The sequence below is a fragment of the Muntiacus reevesi genome, chromosome 15 (assembly GCF_963930625.1).
Source record: "Muntiacus reevesi chromosome 15, mMunRee1.1, whole genome shotgun sequence".
NCBI lineage: Eukaryota > Metazoa > Chordata > Mammalia > Artiodactyla > Cervidae > Muntiacus > Muntiacus reevesi.
The window spans coordinates 18,583,295-18,598,052 of record NC_089263.1 but is presented as its reverse complement, the minus strand read 5'-3'; the positions used below and the strand labels follow the sequence as shown (position 1 = coordinate 18,598,052).

Genomic DNA, 14,758 nt, shown 5'->3' with positions numbered 1-14,758 from the left:
ATGATTTGATTAATGTCACTACTTACTTTAATTTATTCTGCTTATTTTATAAGATTGTTATTTCTTGCACTAATGAATGTGTGATTTAGACTGTGGTTAAAAACTAATAATAATGATGATGACCAAATACTTGAAATGACTGACCTGATATATAGTCTATAGGATCTATATGATTATAATAGCGTGACTCTGGTTATGGGAAGAAGCAAAGGAGGGAAACTTTTCCTGGAGCTGACAGACTAGTAAGACAGGTGGCCCAGACAATTAAGGCTACTGTTACCAGGCCTAGGTGAATAATTGCACACCGAGTGGTCAGTCAGCAAAATCCTCTCCTGACTTAGGAATGAGCATTTCTAGACTCCTGGAACAATTGGTCAAAATGCTTTCCAAACCTTGCTGGAAATTAAGTGGGAATTGGAAGGGATTGTGTAATAAAGAATGTTGCCCACCACCCAGTTCTACAAGCATTAAGTCATTAGTCACTGCAGTCACTGATCTACAATCCACCCTGAAAGGAATTCAGGGCAAAGATCATGATGTGGCCCTTTGTGCTCTGGGAAAACTGGCAGAACCAGCCCTCAGATACTAATGAATTTTTAGGAGAATATTTTATAAACATGGTACCTTGCATCTTCCCATACTTAGAAAAGCACTGAAACTATTAACTATGGTATCCGGTCCTTTTGAAAAGCAGTAACTTTGTCAAGATCTGAGCTTGATTGCATGTATCCCTTCACTAATGTCACATACACACTGCCCTCAACCCCTAACCGCTTTGGAACAGTTTTCACAGCTTTCTGAAATTGTCTCCCTGGTTATAATTCTTATGTTGGCTTGAATAAAAATTTCCATTTCTATCTTAACTGACTGTTAATCAATTTTTTTCATCGATATAAGCAAGTATGCATTTATCTCCATAAGTTCGGTTCAGTGAATCTCATAGTCTTATATTTTCCTGAATCAAATTGAACACAACCTTGGGACCTCACTTTCTAGGAGGCTGGAGATGCCTCTCTGCTTTAGTGAAAGACCTGTACAGGGTGGGCTCACATGAGGGGCTCACTGTCCACGCCTGTGGTTCATGATGGTGGCTGCTGCATACCTCCTATTGGAGGGTTAAGAGTCATTTGTCACAATTCCAAGGCTGGTCCAGTTCCTTCACTGTGGAGCTCAAAATAGAGTAGAAATGTCTTCTGCTTAGTCCAACCCTCTTGTCATAGAGATGGTGCAGCTGGACCCCAGGGAGGGACAGGACTTGTCCAGAGTCACCCTGTGTGTGGCAGAGTCAGAGACAGGACCCAGGTGTCCTGTCTCCAGGCCGGCTGTCTGTCCACGGCCCCATGCTCCTTGGGACAATATGGGAGTAGCATCCTCCAGGCTGGGATTCTGCCCCATCCACCCTAGTTCTGTACAAACCTGTCCCGTCCCCCCAAGGAGGGCACTCACTGCTGCTGAGTCAGTTGCCTCATCTACTAGGTGGGGGAGGGGTGCCAGAGACCCCTGGTCCCTCCCAGTCCCCCCTCTTCCCAGGGCCCCTGGACTTGCCAGTCTTGGAGACTCAGACCTGGAGATGGAAGCCGGCTCCCTCCCCTCTGTCCATCCACCCTCTCTGCTTGTTCCCTCTTGGCTGCTGGGTCCTGTTTATTGGTCACATCCTTCTGATTACACAGACCCTCCTTCCCCACGACCTCTGCTTGATGGGGAACACCTTTCTCTCTCATAACCTGAGTTTCCTCAGTCACTTGCTAGTGGTCCAACTCTCCAGTGACTCTTGTCAAAAACACAATCTGCTTCCTGGTGCCCCTACAGTTTGAGGTGTCTCAGACTACCTTGTTCCTGCATTCTTGACTTTCCACTTCTTTTGAGTCCAGTTCAGCAGCCATTTGTAGGAAGCCACTTCTTTTTGGGCTTCCCTAATGGTTCACTGGTAAAGAATCCGCCTGCCAATGCAAAAGACACGGTGGTTCGATCCCTGATCCTGGAAGATCACACATGCCTTGAAGCAACTAAGCCTGTGCACCAGAACTATTGACCCTTTGCTCTAGAGCCCAGGAGTCAAAACTACTGAAGTCTGAGTTCCTGACAGCTGGTGCTCTGGAATAGAAGTCATCATAAGGGAGAAGCCCAAGCATGACAACTCGAGAAAGCCTCCCAGCAATGAAGACACAGCACAGCCGTAAATAAATAAATAAATAAAATTATTTTTTAAAAAATCACCTGACTTACTCCTCCAAGGCCAGCTTCATACTCTAAGCCCCATGAATCTACTGATGTCCTAAGATGGGGTCTAAGAGGTCTACTAAAGCCTAGTAAATGAATGCAAGATTTCCAATGTATGTACATTTGTATTTCTGGGATAGTCATATTCTCAAAGAGATTTATGTGCAGAGAAGGTAAGAGTTCCCAAGGGACTTTCATAACTTCTAAAGAAGTAGAAGCTCCTAAAATTGTTGAACCAAACAGAGTAAGTGAGGGAGTATGGATTTGAGAATCTCTCTGGGTTGTCTGTCTGGAGCACTGACCTCCCTTGGCCTCAAGAGAAGCATGTTCAGAAACATTTGGTAGCTTTTCTGAGCACTTAATGTCCCCAGATCATCTCCTTCCCAAACTACATCATCAGAGTATCCCTGGGTAGAGGGACCACTTTAGAACTTTAGTTCAGTTCTCTACCTTCTACCCCAACCCTGGACTCATCCTTTATTTCCCAGAGAGAGCTTTGTACAGTGCTCCTCAGAGTGTGGTTTGTGGATTAGTGCTGATTGCAAATTGTTCCTTGTCCACAATGAGATGAAGTACAGAGAGTGAGAGGGAGCATTTAAAGACTTTTAGAGCAACTTGGCATTGTGCAAAGACCCAGGAGTATGACCAGAGTCAGCAAATTGGAGTTTAAGTTTACTGTATCAGTGGCAGGACAGTCATGACCCAGATGAAGGAGGCTGGGCCAGTGAATCAATGCTCTGCTTCCTTCATCAAGGATGTCTTGCCAAAAAAAAAAGTTAGTAAAACTGAACAGTGGGCTTAGTGAAGATAGAAAAGTGTGAATTACACAAAAACTAATATGTCAGATTATTGTCTTTTATTTTGTGATAATATGGGAGCTAATTGCCAACAACTATTGCTTCATACAGGGCTTGCCTGATAGCTCAGTTGGTAAAGAATTCACCTGCAATACAGGAGACCTGAGTTCAATCCCTGGGTTGGGAAGATCCCCTGGAGAAGGGAAAGGCTATCGACTCCAGTATTCTGGCCTAAAGAATTCTATGGATTGTATAGTCCATGGAGTCACAAAAAGTCAGACATGACAGAATGCCTTTCACTTTCACACTTTCATTGTTTTATACAAAGTAAAAGTGTAATTGAGGGGAAGCTCCTACAAAAGTAGTCAAACTATGGAACAAACTCCTGCAGTTTCTGCAAGATAATTTTATTCCAACTTTTTAAACATGCCAACTGGACAATTAGATTAACTTATCTATCCTATAACTTCAGGACTTCAGTGATTTATAACTTGCATTCTAATAAAAAAAGTTACTATGCTTTTTATTAGATTTTTTCATGCTGTATCATTTTTATTAAATTCACCATTGTATGAACATATGACACATTAATCTTTCTTAAACTTATTTATTTATTTTAAACAGTTACAAGATGTTAGTTTGTTCATTTATTATGTTTTTATTTGGCCCCTCCACACAGTATGTGAAGTGAAAGTGAAAGTCACTTAGGCATGTCCGACTCTTTGTGACTCCATGGACTATACAGTCCCTGGAATTCTCCAGGTCAGAATACTGGAGTGGGAAGCCTTTCCTTTCTCCAATGGGAAGCCTTTCCCTTCTCCAGGGGATCTTCCCAACCCAGGGATTGAACCCAGGTCTCTGGCATTGCAGGTGGATTCTTTACCAGTTGAGCAACAACTATGTGGAATCTTAATTCCCCAACCAGGGGTGGAACCTGTGCCCCCTGCATTGGAAGCGCAGAGTCTTAACCATTGGACCACCAGGGAGTCCTGTGAAACTTTATTTTAAAAATTAAATCAAGCAAGGATCTAATTCAGATATGAAGGAGAATTCAAAAGCTTTACAGACAAACAAAAGCTGAGAGAATTCAGCACCATCAAACCAGCTCTTCAACAAACGCTAAAAGATCTTCTCTAGACAGGAAACACAGAAAGGCTTGTATAAACACGAACCCCAAACAACAAAGTAAATGGCAACGGGACAGTACCTATCAATAATTACCTTAAATGTAAATGGGTTGAATGCCCCAACCAAAAGACAAAGACTGGCTGAATGGATACAAAAACAAGACCCCCATATATGCTGTCTACAAGAGACCCACCTCAAAACAAGGGACACATACAGACTGAAAGTGAAGGGCTGGAAAAAAATATTTCATGCAAATGGAGACCAAAAGAAAGCAGGAGTCGCAATACTCATATCAGATAAAATAGACTTTAAAATAAAGGCTGTGAAAAGAGACAAAGAAGGACATTACATAACGATCAAAGGATCAGTCCAAGAAGAAGATATAACAATTATAAACATATATGCACCCAACATAGGAGCACCACAATATGTAAGGCAAATGCTAACAAGTATGAAAGGGGAAATTAACAATAACACAATAATAGTGGGAGACTTTAATACCCCACTCACAACTATGGATAGATCAACTAAACAGAAAATTAACAAGGAAACACAAACTTTAAATGACACAATGGACCAGCTAGACCTAATTGATATCTATTGGACATTTCACCCCAAAACAATCAATTTCACCTTTTTCTCAAGTGCACACGGAACCTTCTCCAGAATAGATCACATCCTGGGCCATAAATCTAACCATGGGAAATTAAAAAAAAATTGAAATCATTCCAGTCATCTTTTCTGACCACAATGCAGTAAGATTAGATATCAATTACAGGAAAAAACTATTAAAAATTCAAACATATGGAGGCTAAATAACACGCTTCTGAATAACCAACAAATCATAGAAGAAATCAAAAAAGAAATAAAAATATGCATAGAAATGAATGAAAATGAAAACACAACAACCCAAAACTTATGGGACACTGTAAAAGCAGTGCTAAGGGGAAGGTTCATAGCATTACAGGTTTACCTCAAGAAACAAGAAAAAAGTCAAATAAATAACCTAGCTCTACACCTAAAGCAACTAGGGAAGGAAGAAATGAAGAACCCCAGGGTTAGTAGAAGGAAAGAAATCTTAAAAATTAGGGCAGAAATAAATGCAAAAGAAACTAAAGAGACCATAGCAAAAATCAACAAAGCTAAAAGCTGATTTTTTGAAAAAATAAACAAAATTGACAAACCGTTAGCAAGACTCATTAAGAAACAAAGGGAAAAGAACCAAATCAACAAAGTTAGAAATGAAAATGGAGAGATCACAACAGACAATACTGAAATATAAAGGATCATAAGAGACTACTACCAGCAGCTCTATGCCAATAAAATGGACAGCTTGAAGAAATGGACAAATTCTTAGAAAAGTATAACTTTCCAAAACGGAATCAGGAAGAAATAGAAGATCTTAACAGACCCATCACAAGCAAGGAAATCAAAACTGTAATCAGAAATCTTCCAGCAAACAAAAGCCCAGGACCAGATGGCTTCACAACTGAATTCTACTAAAAATTTAGAGATGAGCTAACACCTATCTTACCCAAACTCTTCCAGAAAATTGCAGAAGGCAAACTTCCAAACTCATTCTATGAGGCCACCATCACCCTAATTCCAAAACCAGACAAAGATGCTACAAAAAAAGAAAACTACAGGCCAATATCACTGATTAAGATAGATGCAAAAATCCTTAACAAAATTCTAGCAAACAGAATCCAACAACATTTAAAAAAAATCATACATAATGACCAAGTGGGCTTTATCCCAGGAATGCAAGGATTCTTTAATATCCGCAAATCAATCAATGTAATACACCACATTAACAAATTGAAAGATAAAAACCATATGATTATCTCAATAGATGCAGAAAAAGTCTTTGACAAAAATCAACATCCTTTTATGATTAAAATTCTCCAGAATGCAGGAATAGAAGGAACATACCTCAACATAATAAAAGCTATATATGACAAACCCACAGCAAGCATTACCCTCAATAGTGAAAAATTGAAAGCATTTCCCCTAAAATCAGGAACAAGACAAGGGTGCCCACTCTCACCACTGCTATTCAACATAATTTTGGAAGTTTTGGCCACAGCAATCAGAGCAGAAAAAGAAGTAAAAGGAATCCAGATAGGAAAAGAAGAAGTGAAACTCTCGCTGTTTGCAGATGACATGATCCTCTACATAGAAAACCCTAAAGACTCTACCAGAAAATTACTAGAGCTAATCAATGAATATAGTAAGGTTGCAGGATATAAAATTAACACACAGAAATCCCCTGCATTCTTATACACTAACAATGAGAAAACAGAAAGAGAAATTAAGGAAACAATACCATTCACCATTGCAACAAAAAGAATAAAATGCTTAGGAGTATATTTACCTAAAGAAACAAAAGACCTATACATAGAAAACTATAAAACACTGATGAAAGAAATCAAAGAGGACACAAATAGATGGAGAAATATACCATGTTCATGGATTGGAAGAATCAATATTGTGAAAATGACTATACTACCCAAAGCAATCTATAGATTCAATGCAATCCCTATCAAGCTACCAACGGTATTCTTCACAGAACTAGAACAAATAATTTCACAATTTGTATGGAAATACAAAAAACCTCGAATAGCCAAAGCATCTTGAGAAAGAAGAATGGAACTGGAGGAATCAACCTGCCTGACTTCAGGCTCTACTACAAAGCCACAGTCATCAAGACAGTGTGGTACTGGCACAAAGACAGAAATATAGATCAATGGAACAGAATAGAAAGCCCAGAGATAAATTCATGTACCTATGCACACCTTATTTTCGACAAAGGAGGCAAGAATATACAATGGAAAAAAGACAACCTCTTTAACAAGTGGTGCTGGGAAAACTGGTCAACCACTTGTAAAAGAATGAAACTAGAACATTTTCTAACACCATACACAAAAATAAACTCAAAATGGATTAAAGATCTAAATGTAAGACCAGAAACTATAAAACTCCTAGAGGAGAACATAGGCAAAACACTCTCCGACATAAATCACAGCAGGATCTTTTATCACCCACCTCCCAGAATTTTGGAAATGAAAGCAAAAATAAACAAATGGGACCTAATGAAACTTAAAAGCTTTTGCACAACAAAGGAAACTATAAGCAAGGTGAAAAGACAGCCCTCAGAATGGGAGAAAATAATAGCAAACGAAGCAACAGACAAAGGATTAATCTCAAAAATATACAAGCAACTCCTGAAGCTCAATTCCAGAAAAATAAATGACCCAATCAAAAAATGGGCCAAAGAACTAAACAGACATTTCTCCAAAGAAGACATACAGATGGCTAACAAACACATGAAAAGATACTCAACATCACTCATTATCAGAGAAATGCAAATCAAAACCACAACGAGGTACCATTACATGCCAGTCAGGATGGCTGCTACCCAAAAGTCTACAAGCAATAAATGCTGGAGAGGGTGTGGAGAAAAGGGAACCCTCTTACACTGTTGGTGGGAATGCAAAGTAGTACTGCCGCTATGGAGAACAGTGTGGAGATTCCTTCAAAAACTGGAAATATAACTGCCATATGACCCAGCAACCCCACTTCTGGGCATACACACCGAGGAAACCAGATCTGAAAGAGACACGTGCACCCAAGTGTTCATCACAGCACTATTTATAATAGCCAGGACATGGAAGCAACCTAGATGCCCATCAGCAGATGAATGGATAAGAAAGTTGTGGTACGTATGCACCATGGAATATTACTCAGCCATTGAAAAGAATTCATTTGAATCAGTTCTAATGAGATGGATGAAACTGGAGCCCATCATACAGAGTGAAGTAAGCCAGAAAGATAAAGACCAGTACAGCATACTAACGCATGTATATGGAATTTAGAAAGATGGTAATGATAACCCTATATGCAAAACAGAAAAAGAGACACAGATGTACAGAACAGACTTTGGGACTCTGTGGGAGAAGGCGAGGGTGGGATGTTCTGAGAGAACAGCATCGAAACATGTATATTATCAAGGGTGAAACAGATCACCAGCCCAGGTTGAATGCATGAGACAAGTGCTTGGGCCTGGTGCACTGGGAAGACCCAGAGGGATGGGGTGGGGAGGGAGGCAGGAGGGGGGATCGGGATGGGGAACACATGTAAATCCTTGGCTGATTCATGTCAATGTATGGCAAAAACCATTACAATATTGTAAAGTAATTAGCCTCCAACTAATAAAAATAAATGAAAAAAATAAAACATAATTCAGGTTCTCATAACCATTGTTCAAAAAAATCATAATAAAAATAAAAATTAAATCATTACCCTTCTCAAAAATCTCAGACATTTTTTGCAAGAACAGTTAAGAACCTCTACAACTTGGCCCTAACTTGTGTTCCTTGCCTTATTGCTCACTGTTTTGTTTTTCTTTTTAATGATAATTGTATATGTTTAAGGTGTGAAATGATATCTCATTGAGGTTATAATTTGCATTTCTCTCACTATTAATGAGTCTGAGTAATTTTTCATGTGTTTACCCACCATTCACATGGACATCCCTGGTAGTTCAAATGGTAAGGTATCTGCCTGCAGTGCAGGAGTCCTGGGTTCGATCTCTGGGTTGGAAAGATCCCCTGGAGGAGGGAATGGCTACAGACTGCAGTATTCTTGCCTGGAGACCCCATGGACAGCAGATAGTGAAACTTAGGCACAGTGTTAAGTGGTAGGGCCAGAACTTGAACTCATGACTATTTGATTATAAAATTCATGGCTTCCTGGTTGTTCCATGCACTCTGCCCAGAAAGATGAATTTTTCAGACCAGACTCTGACATTTAACATAAGAAAGAGAAGCCACAGAACTTGTCACTCAGTCTGGGGCTTGTCCTTCAGGGTTTGTGTGTAAAGAATCCCATGAACGAATTCCATGGAGCCTGGTGGGCTACAGTCCATGGAGTTGCATAGAGTCGACACAGTAGAGCAAATAACACCATTCCCATTTCTGTCCTTGCAAAATATTTTGGCCTATTTTTTGTGATCAAACTGTGCCATTTGAATTAAATGATCTATTTCTTATATTAAGTTTCAATTTTCCAATATACCACAACTATTGATTAGCACAATTTATACACTTTCCCAAAAGAGTACGAGTACTGATTAGGTGAATTTACTGTATCTAAATCATTTATCTCTTATATGAATTTCAGTTTTGTAAAATAGTAGCCATTCTCGTAGACTCATAATGCCTTGAAGCAAGACTTAGAGGGTAAAATACCAAATTAAAAATTTTAAATTAGAGTTCCATGGTACCTAAAGAAATTATTAAAAATTATCACATTTAAATCAGTAAGATAATTAAAACATCTTAGGAAGTTTAGTCAATATTTAACTGGCTTGTCTATTATTAAGTTGTATAATTTCTTTCTACATTCTAGCTACTAGAGATGAAAAATATAATCTTTGTTATAGTTTTAACAAATTTCAAGAAAAGCTTGCTGACCTTCTGCCCTAGAGAAGGATGATCACATGGATCCCAGGACCCCTTGTCATATCCTGTGACTCCAGCGTCTGAGGCTCACAGGAGAGGGTACACTGATCACCACAGAGAAGGGTGGTCAATCCAAATGCCCACAGGAGCCAGGAGGGGAGGAAATAAGTAAAGGAGATGGAGAGGACTAGGGTCCCTGGAGAGGATCAGCTGCACCTGTCAGGGGTGGTGGAAAAGCAAGATGCTGTGTAATGATACGGTCTCAAGTTTGTAAAATCGAAAATATTTATAGGTGTGCCCTACACACATGTACATATGTGAAATGTGTTGAAGGCTGTACATGAGGTTGAGGACATGGATGCTCCCTGGATGGAGGGGTGGACGCTCCTGTGAGCAGGCAGGAAGCCTGGCCATACCAAAAAGAAGAAACCGGGCACATGTGAGATGATCATAATCCTACTTTGTCAGTTATGCATGAGGAGAAGAAAAATATAGAAAACCAAGCAAAGATTAGAATCAAAAAGAATATAAAGGACATAGCATCTGATCTTATGAGCTAGAAAAGCTAAAAGAGCTAGAAATCTGGATTTCTAGAAATCTGAAATGAAAACACTGTGCATCTACCAAACACTTCAGAGAGAAATAAAGCTGTTTCTACACATCTCTTCCTGAAAACACTGCGAAGGAAAACCAAACATATAGGCAGATCACATCCAGGACGTACAAGTTCGCGGCCCCTGTTCTGGAGCAAATCAAGCTTGCATGTGCTTATGTCCAAAGTGGAGCCAGGGACTTCTGGGTTCTCTTTCAGGGGGAGGGGAAAGAGATTGTATGGATCCAGGGTGCCAGGTGCCAGGCTCTCTGAGGAACCCTTCACATAGTTTCATTCATTTAATTGACCTATAGTAGGTATTAAGCCCATTGCACACATGTGAAAACGGAGGCTCTGTAAAGTCACTTGCCAGTTTCCTCCACACCCCACAGACTCCTTGTCACTATGAGTGTCCACCTCCCCTCCACCTTCTCTGTCCTTTCAGCACCTCCTCCTTCTTCCTCTGTCCTGGCCATGACCTTCCAGGCTCCCTGTTTTCTAGTCCACACGCCTGGCTGCTGGGCAGGCAGGGTACAGCCACATCCAGGCTGGGCTCTGATGGGGGCACCATGCCACACTCACAGATTAGAATGGAGGAGGGGCTGCTGGGAGACTCAGACAAAGCTGCTGATTTACAGGTGGGGGAACTGAGGCCAGAGAGGGCACAGGCCTTATCCAGGGTCACACAGCAGGAACCCCCATGCCTCTCCTTCCCCAAGTCCTCCCTCTGTGCCATTAAATGAATCTAAATGTTCCCCATCAGCATCAGACACAGCATCCTTATTCACTTCTAATCCCTTCTCCCCAGCTTCAAAGCTGCTAACCAGTCTCCCAGGCCAGGAAAATCCTCACTTAGGTAGGACTACTCCTAGATCTTTCCATACTCCACCTGGATGGCAGCTTTGGAGATTAGAAGCCAAACATTATGCTAATTTATTACTTTTTAATTTTTTTAATTATGAAAATATGATAACACATTTACAGGAGACTTGCAAAATATAACACAAAGTTACATATGTATATGTAATATAGGTATGTATGTAATATCCAGCATATATTACAATTACTTTTTAAGTAGATAAATTGCAATTTTTAGTTAGAGTTTTAATAGCAAACTCCAAAAATTAGTAGAATGAAAATGCGGAAAAGTATAGTAGAACTGAAAAGCACTATGAACCATTCAACATAATTAAGATTTATACAGTTTTCACACAACAGCAGGACACAAATTCTACTCAAGTTCCCATAGACGATAAACCAGGAGACACTGAACATATCCAGGGACATAAAACAAGTGCAAAAATTTCGTGCAGGACACTCCTCCTTGGAGTCATGCTGGGTGGAGGTCTCCCTTCCCTAATGCGTAAGAGTCACATGTTAAGGCAAAACTGGGTGGAGGGGATTCACAACCGTTGCTACTTCCCACATCATCTTGTCCCCACGGCCTTGCTCTCACCCCATGGCTCCTCCCTGTTCACCCCTGAAGCTGCCCTCTTCCAGGTGGGACTGCGTCCCCTCAGATGGCAGCTCCTTCTAGTGATGCTGCAGGGAGGACAGGCCAGGACCCTGTGTCTTAGGTTGCTGTGGAAGGAGGCCGTGGCACTGAAGGCATGTCCTGGGTCCCAGAGCCCTGAGATTTGGTCCTGGGCTCCCACCCCCAGGCCTTGCTGACACATGGGCTGTAGAGTGAAGTGTTCACACACACAGCTTGGCATTTTTATCTGGGTTCCCACTTCCTAGCCTTTCAACCTTAAGGATGGCACTTACGCTCCCTGTTGAGGCAGTCTAAGTGCAGGTTGGAGAAGAATTTCTGGACACAGCATTTCAGAAGGAACTGAGTTTATTAAAAAGAAAGAGCGGAGATAACAAATTGGGCACTGCAAGCACAGCAGGCCGACCTGACAGACCAGGGAAAGTCGACAGTTTTTGACAGTAGCCAATTTTTATAGCCTCAAGACAAAGAAAATTCCTGCTGAAAAGTTGGTGTTAGGCAACTGGTTAGGGCGCTATAAGGTGACTCCCAGGGTGAGCTTTTTTTCCTCTTTTGTCTTGGGGTCAGAAAGCCTGCTGGTGATGATCTGGGGGTCTTTTGGCCATGGTGACAAAGGAACTCAGCTTCTGAGGTGACCTGGGTTCTCGGTTCCACTTCTATGGCCTTGGTACAAGGTCTTGTACCTGTGGCCTTGGGGCAGGACTTAACATCCCCCAGCCTTAATTTTCTCATCTGCAAAATGGGTTAGCAGTATAATCCACAGTCTGTTTTTTGAAACCCTTGGGGTCAGATATGGGCCAGAACTCAGAATTTTTAAGCTTCAGAATATGGTGATATGGCGCATCTACTCCATATGACATACCATCCCACTGGGATCTGAAAGCACCTTGTAAACAAACTTATTAGTATATCCTCAACTGAACTTTTAAACATTCACACTAAGTAAAATGGCTGTTCAGGTCAAATTTTGTTACCAAATAGTTTTTTAAAATTTTGCTTTCAATTTTGAAACACTTGAAGGGTTGGGATTGCAGATAACAACCGTCCTACCCTGTGTCTCTGTAGATAATGACACATAGTCAGAGCAACCCAAAATGTTCGTAGTTTGAGGGCAGACTCAACCCAGCTGTGAATTTTGGGATAAGACAAGTCTCCTGACAAGGCCAAGGCTGATGGGTGCGGACAACCATACTGGAGCAGCTGTGCTGTTACCCGAGTGTCTGAGTCATTGATTCTGACTCCACAGATCCTGAGCCTCAGCCATCACAGGGCCCTGAGCCTTTTCCAGGCATCTGACTTAATCCACCTCCAGAGCTGGATCTTTCTTTGGTGGGTTTTCAGTGACCACTGCTGTAGCAGTGACTGTGATCTGCTTGACCATCACAGCGCCATGTCCACCAGGTGGACATCCCCAGACCTGGATGGCTGGGTCCAGGTGTGCCGCTTCCTCCGCCTGCCACAGTTCTTCTCCACCTGTGTGACCTTCTTGCTGGTGGTCAACATGGGCGTTGAGAACAGGGACATAGGTAACTGGTCCATGTTCAGTTGATGCTTCTGTTTCACTGTGACCCTTATTATCTCCATTGTAGAGTTACGTAGGCTCCATCCAGCTTTCCTTTCTTCTGGTACAACCTCCCTGTCACCTACACCTGCTATGCTGCCCTCATCTGCCTCTTGGCCTCCATCATCTACTCCATTTCACTCATCCAGTTCCTGCCTAAGGTTTTTACTGGGACCAGGCCATCACATGGCCAGGACATCACCAAGCCAGGACAGGCTTCTCGTGTGCCTTTTATGCCATGCATGTGGCCTTCACGTAGAACAGGTACAAGCTGGGTGATATCACCTGCTGTGTGCACACCATGCCAGGCCTGCTGAAGGTGCTGGAGACCTTCATGGCCTGTGTCATCTTCATCTTCTTTAGCAACACCTCCCTGTACCTACACCACCCGGCCCTGGAGAGATGCGTGGCCATGTACTCCATCTGCTTCATCCTGGGAGCCGTGGCCCTCCTGCTGAAGCTGACTGAATGGGAATATTGGTTGCCCATCCTGTACCCCAATTTCCAGCTTGTACTCACCCTGTTTTACATCCTCCTCTACTTTAGTGCTCTAATCTTCTGGCAGCTTTACCAGTTCGACGAGGAGTTAAGGGGCTAGCTCCAGCAGTCCAGCATTGTGAACTGCAGAAATGAGCTCACCTACACCATTGCACCTTGGACTGGGGACTGGCTATGGCCATCCCGACATTCATCAACCTTTTGGTTTATGTGGCCGAATTGGTGTACTGGGCCCACCAGGTTTCTGTAGGGTCTGAGGATGTCTCCAGTGCCCCAGACTCTGTTTGGTCCCATCCGGGGTCTTTACAGAGCTCTGTTGTCTCCTGATGTCATCTTCATGACTCTTTCTCACCCACCTCACATCCTACCCCATTCATCTCACTCTCTTTTCTGTTTCCTTCCCTCTTTCTGCTCTATCTTCTTCCTGTTTGTGTGGTTGCCAGTATCCTGTTTTGCATCTTTCTCTTGCTGCTCTCATCTTTTCTACATTTTCTGCTTTTTGCTTTTTTTCTGATCATCGTTGGATTTCTTATCTCCTGTGTCCTGATCACCTCTCCACATTTTCCTTCTTCTGATCCATCAGGACCTGAGACTCCTTCCTTCTCTGCCCACTGTCCCCTCCGGCCTCCTAAAGTGCTGACTCCATAGCACATAGCCCTCTGTGCAGCTGTTCATACCCTGGGCCTCTGGAGGGACCTCACTGACAAAGCATGACTATCCCCTGGTATATGTGTGATGGGTTTGGGGGTGGGGGTGGGTAGCTAGGCATTGGGCCCTCTTTTTCCCAGGGGAGGGAGTATACACTGTGCCTCCCCATTAAGTTAAAAAAAAAAATCTCTGGAGGTCAGTAATTTTCAGCGGGTAGGAGTCTTGAAGCAGAGACCCTGGTTCCTAGGCCCCAGCTGGTATTCAACCCTGCCTGACATTGGCTCCAAAAATTTTCCAAGCTTACTGAAAACCCACTGCCTGCAGAGGCCATCTTAAAGGAAGCAAAGGTTGAACACCTCC

At 42.2% G+C, this 14,758-nt stretch overlaps 1 pseudogene; it reads left to right on the top strand.

The window, feature by feature from the left end:
- Positions 1-13,081: 13,081 nt before the first annotated feature.
- LOC136147456 (myeloid-associated differentiation marker-like) lies at positions 13,082-14,077 on the top strand (annotated as a pseudogene).
- The last annotated feature ends 681 nt before the right edge of the window (positions 14,078-14,758 follow it).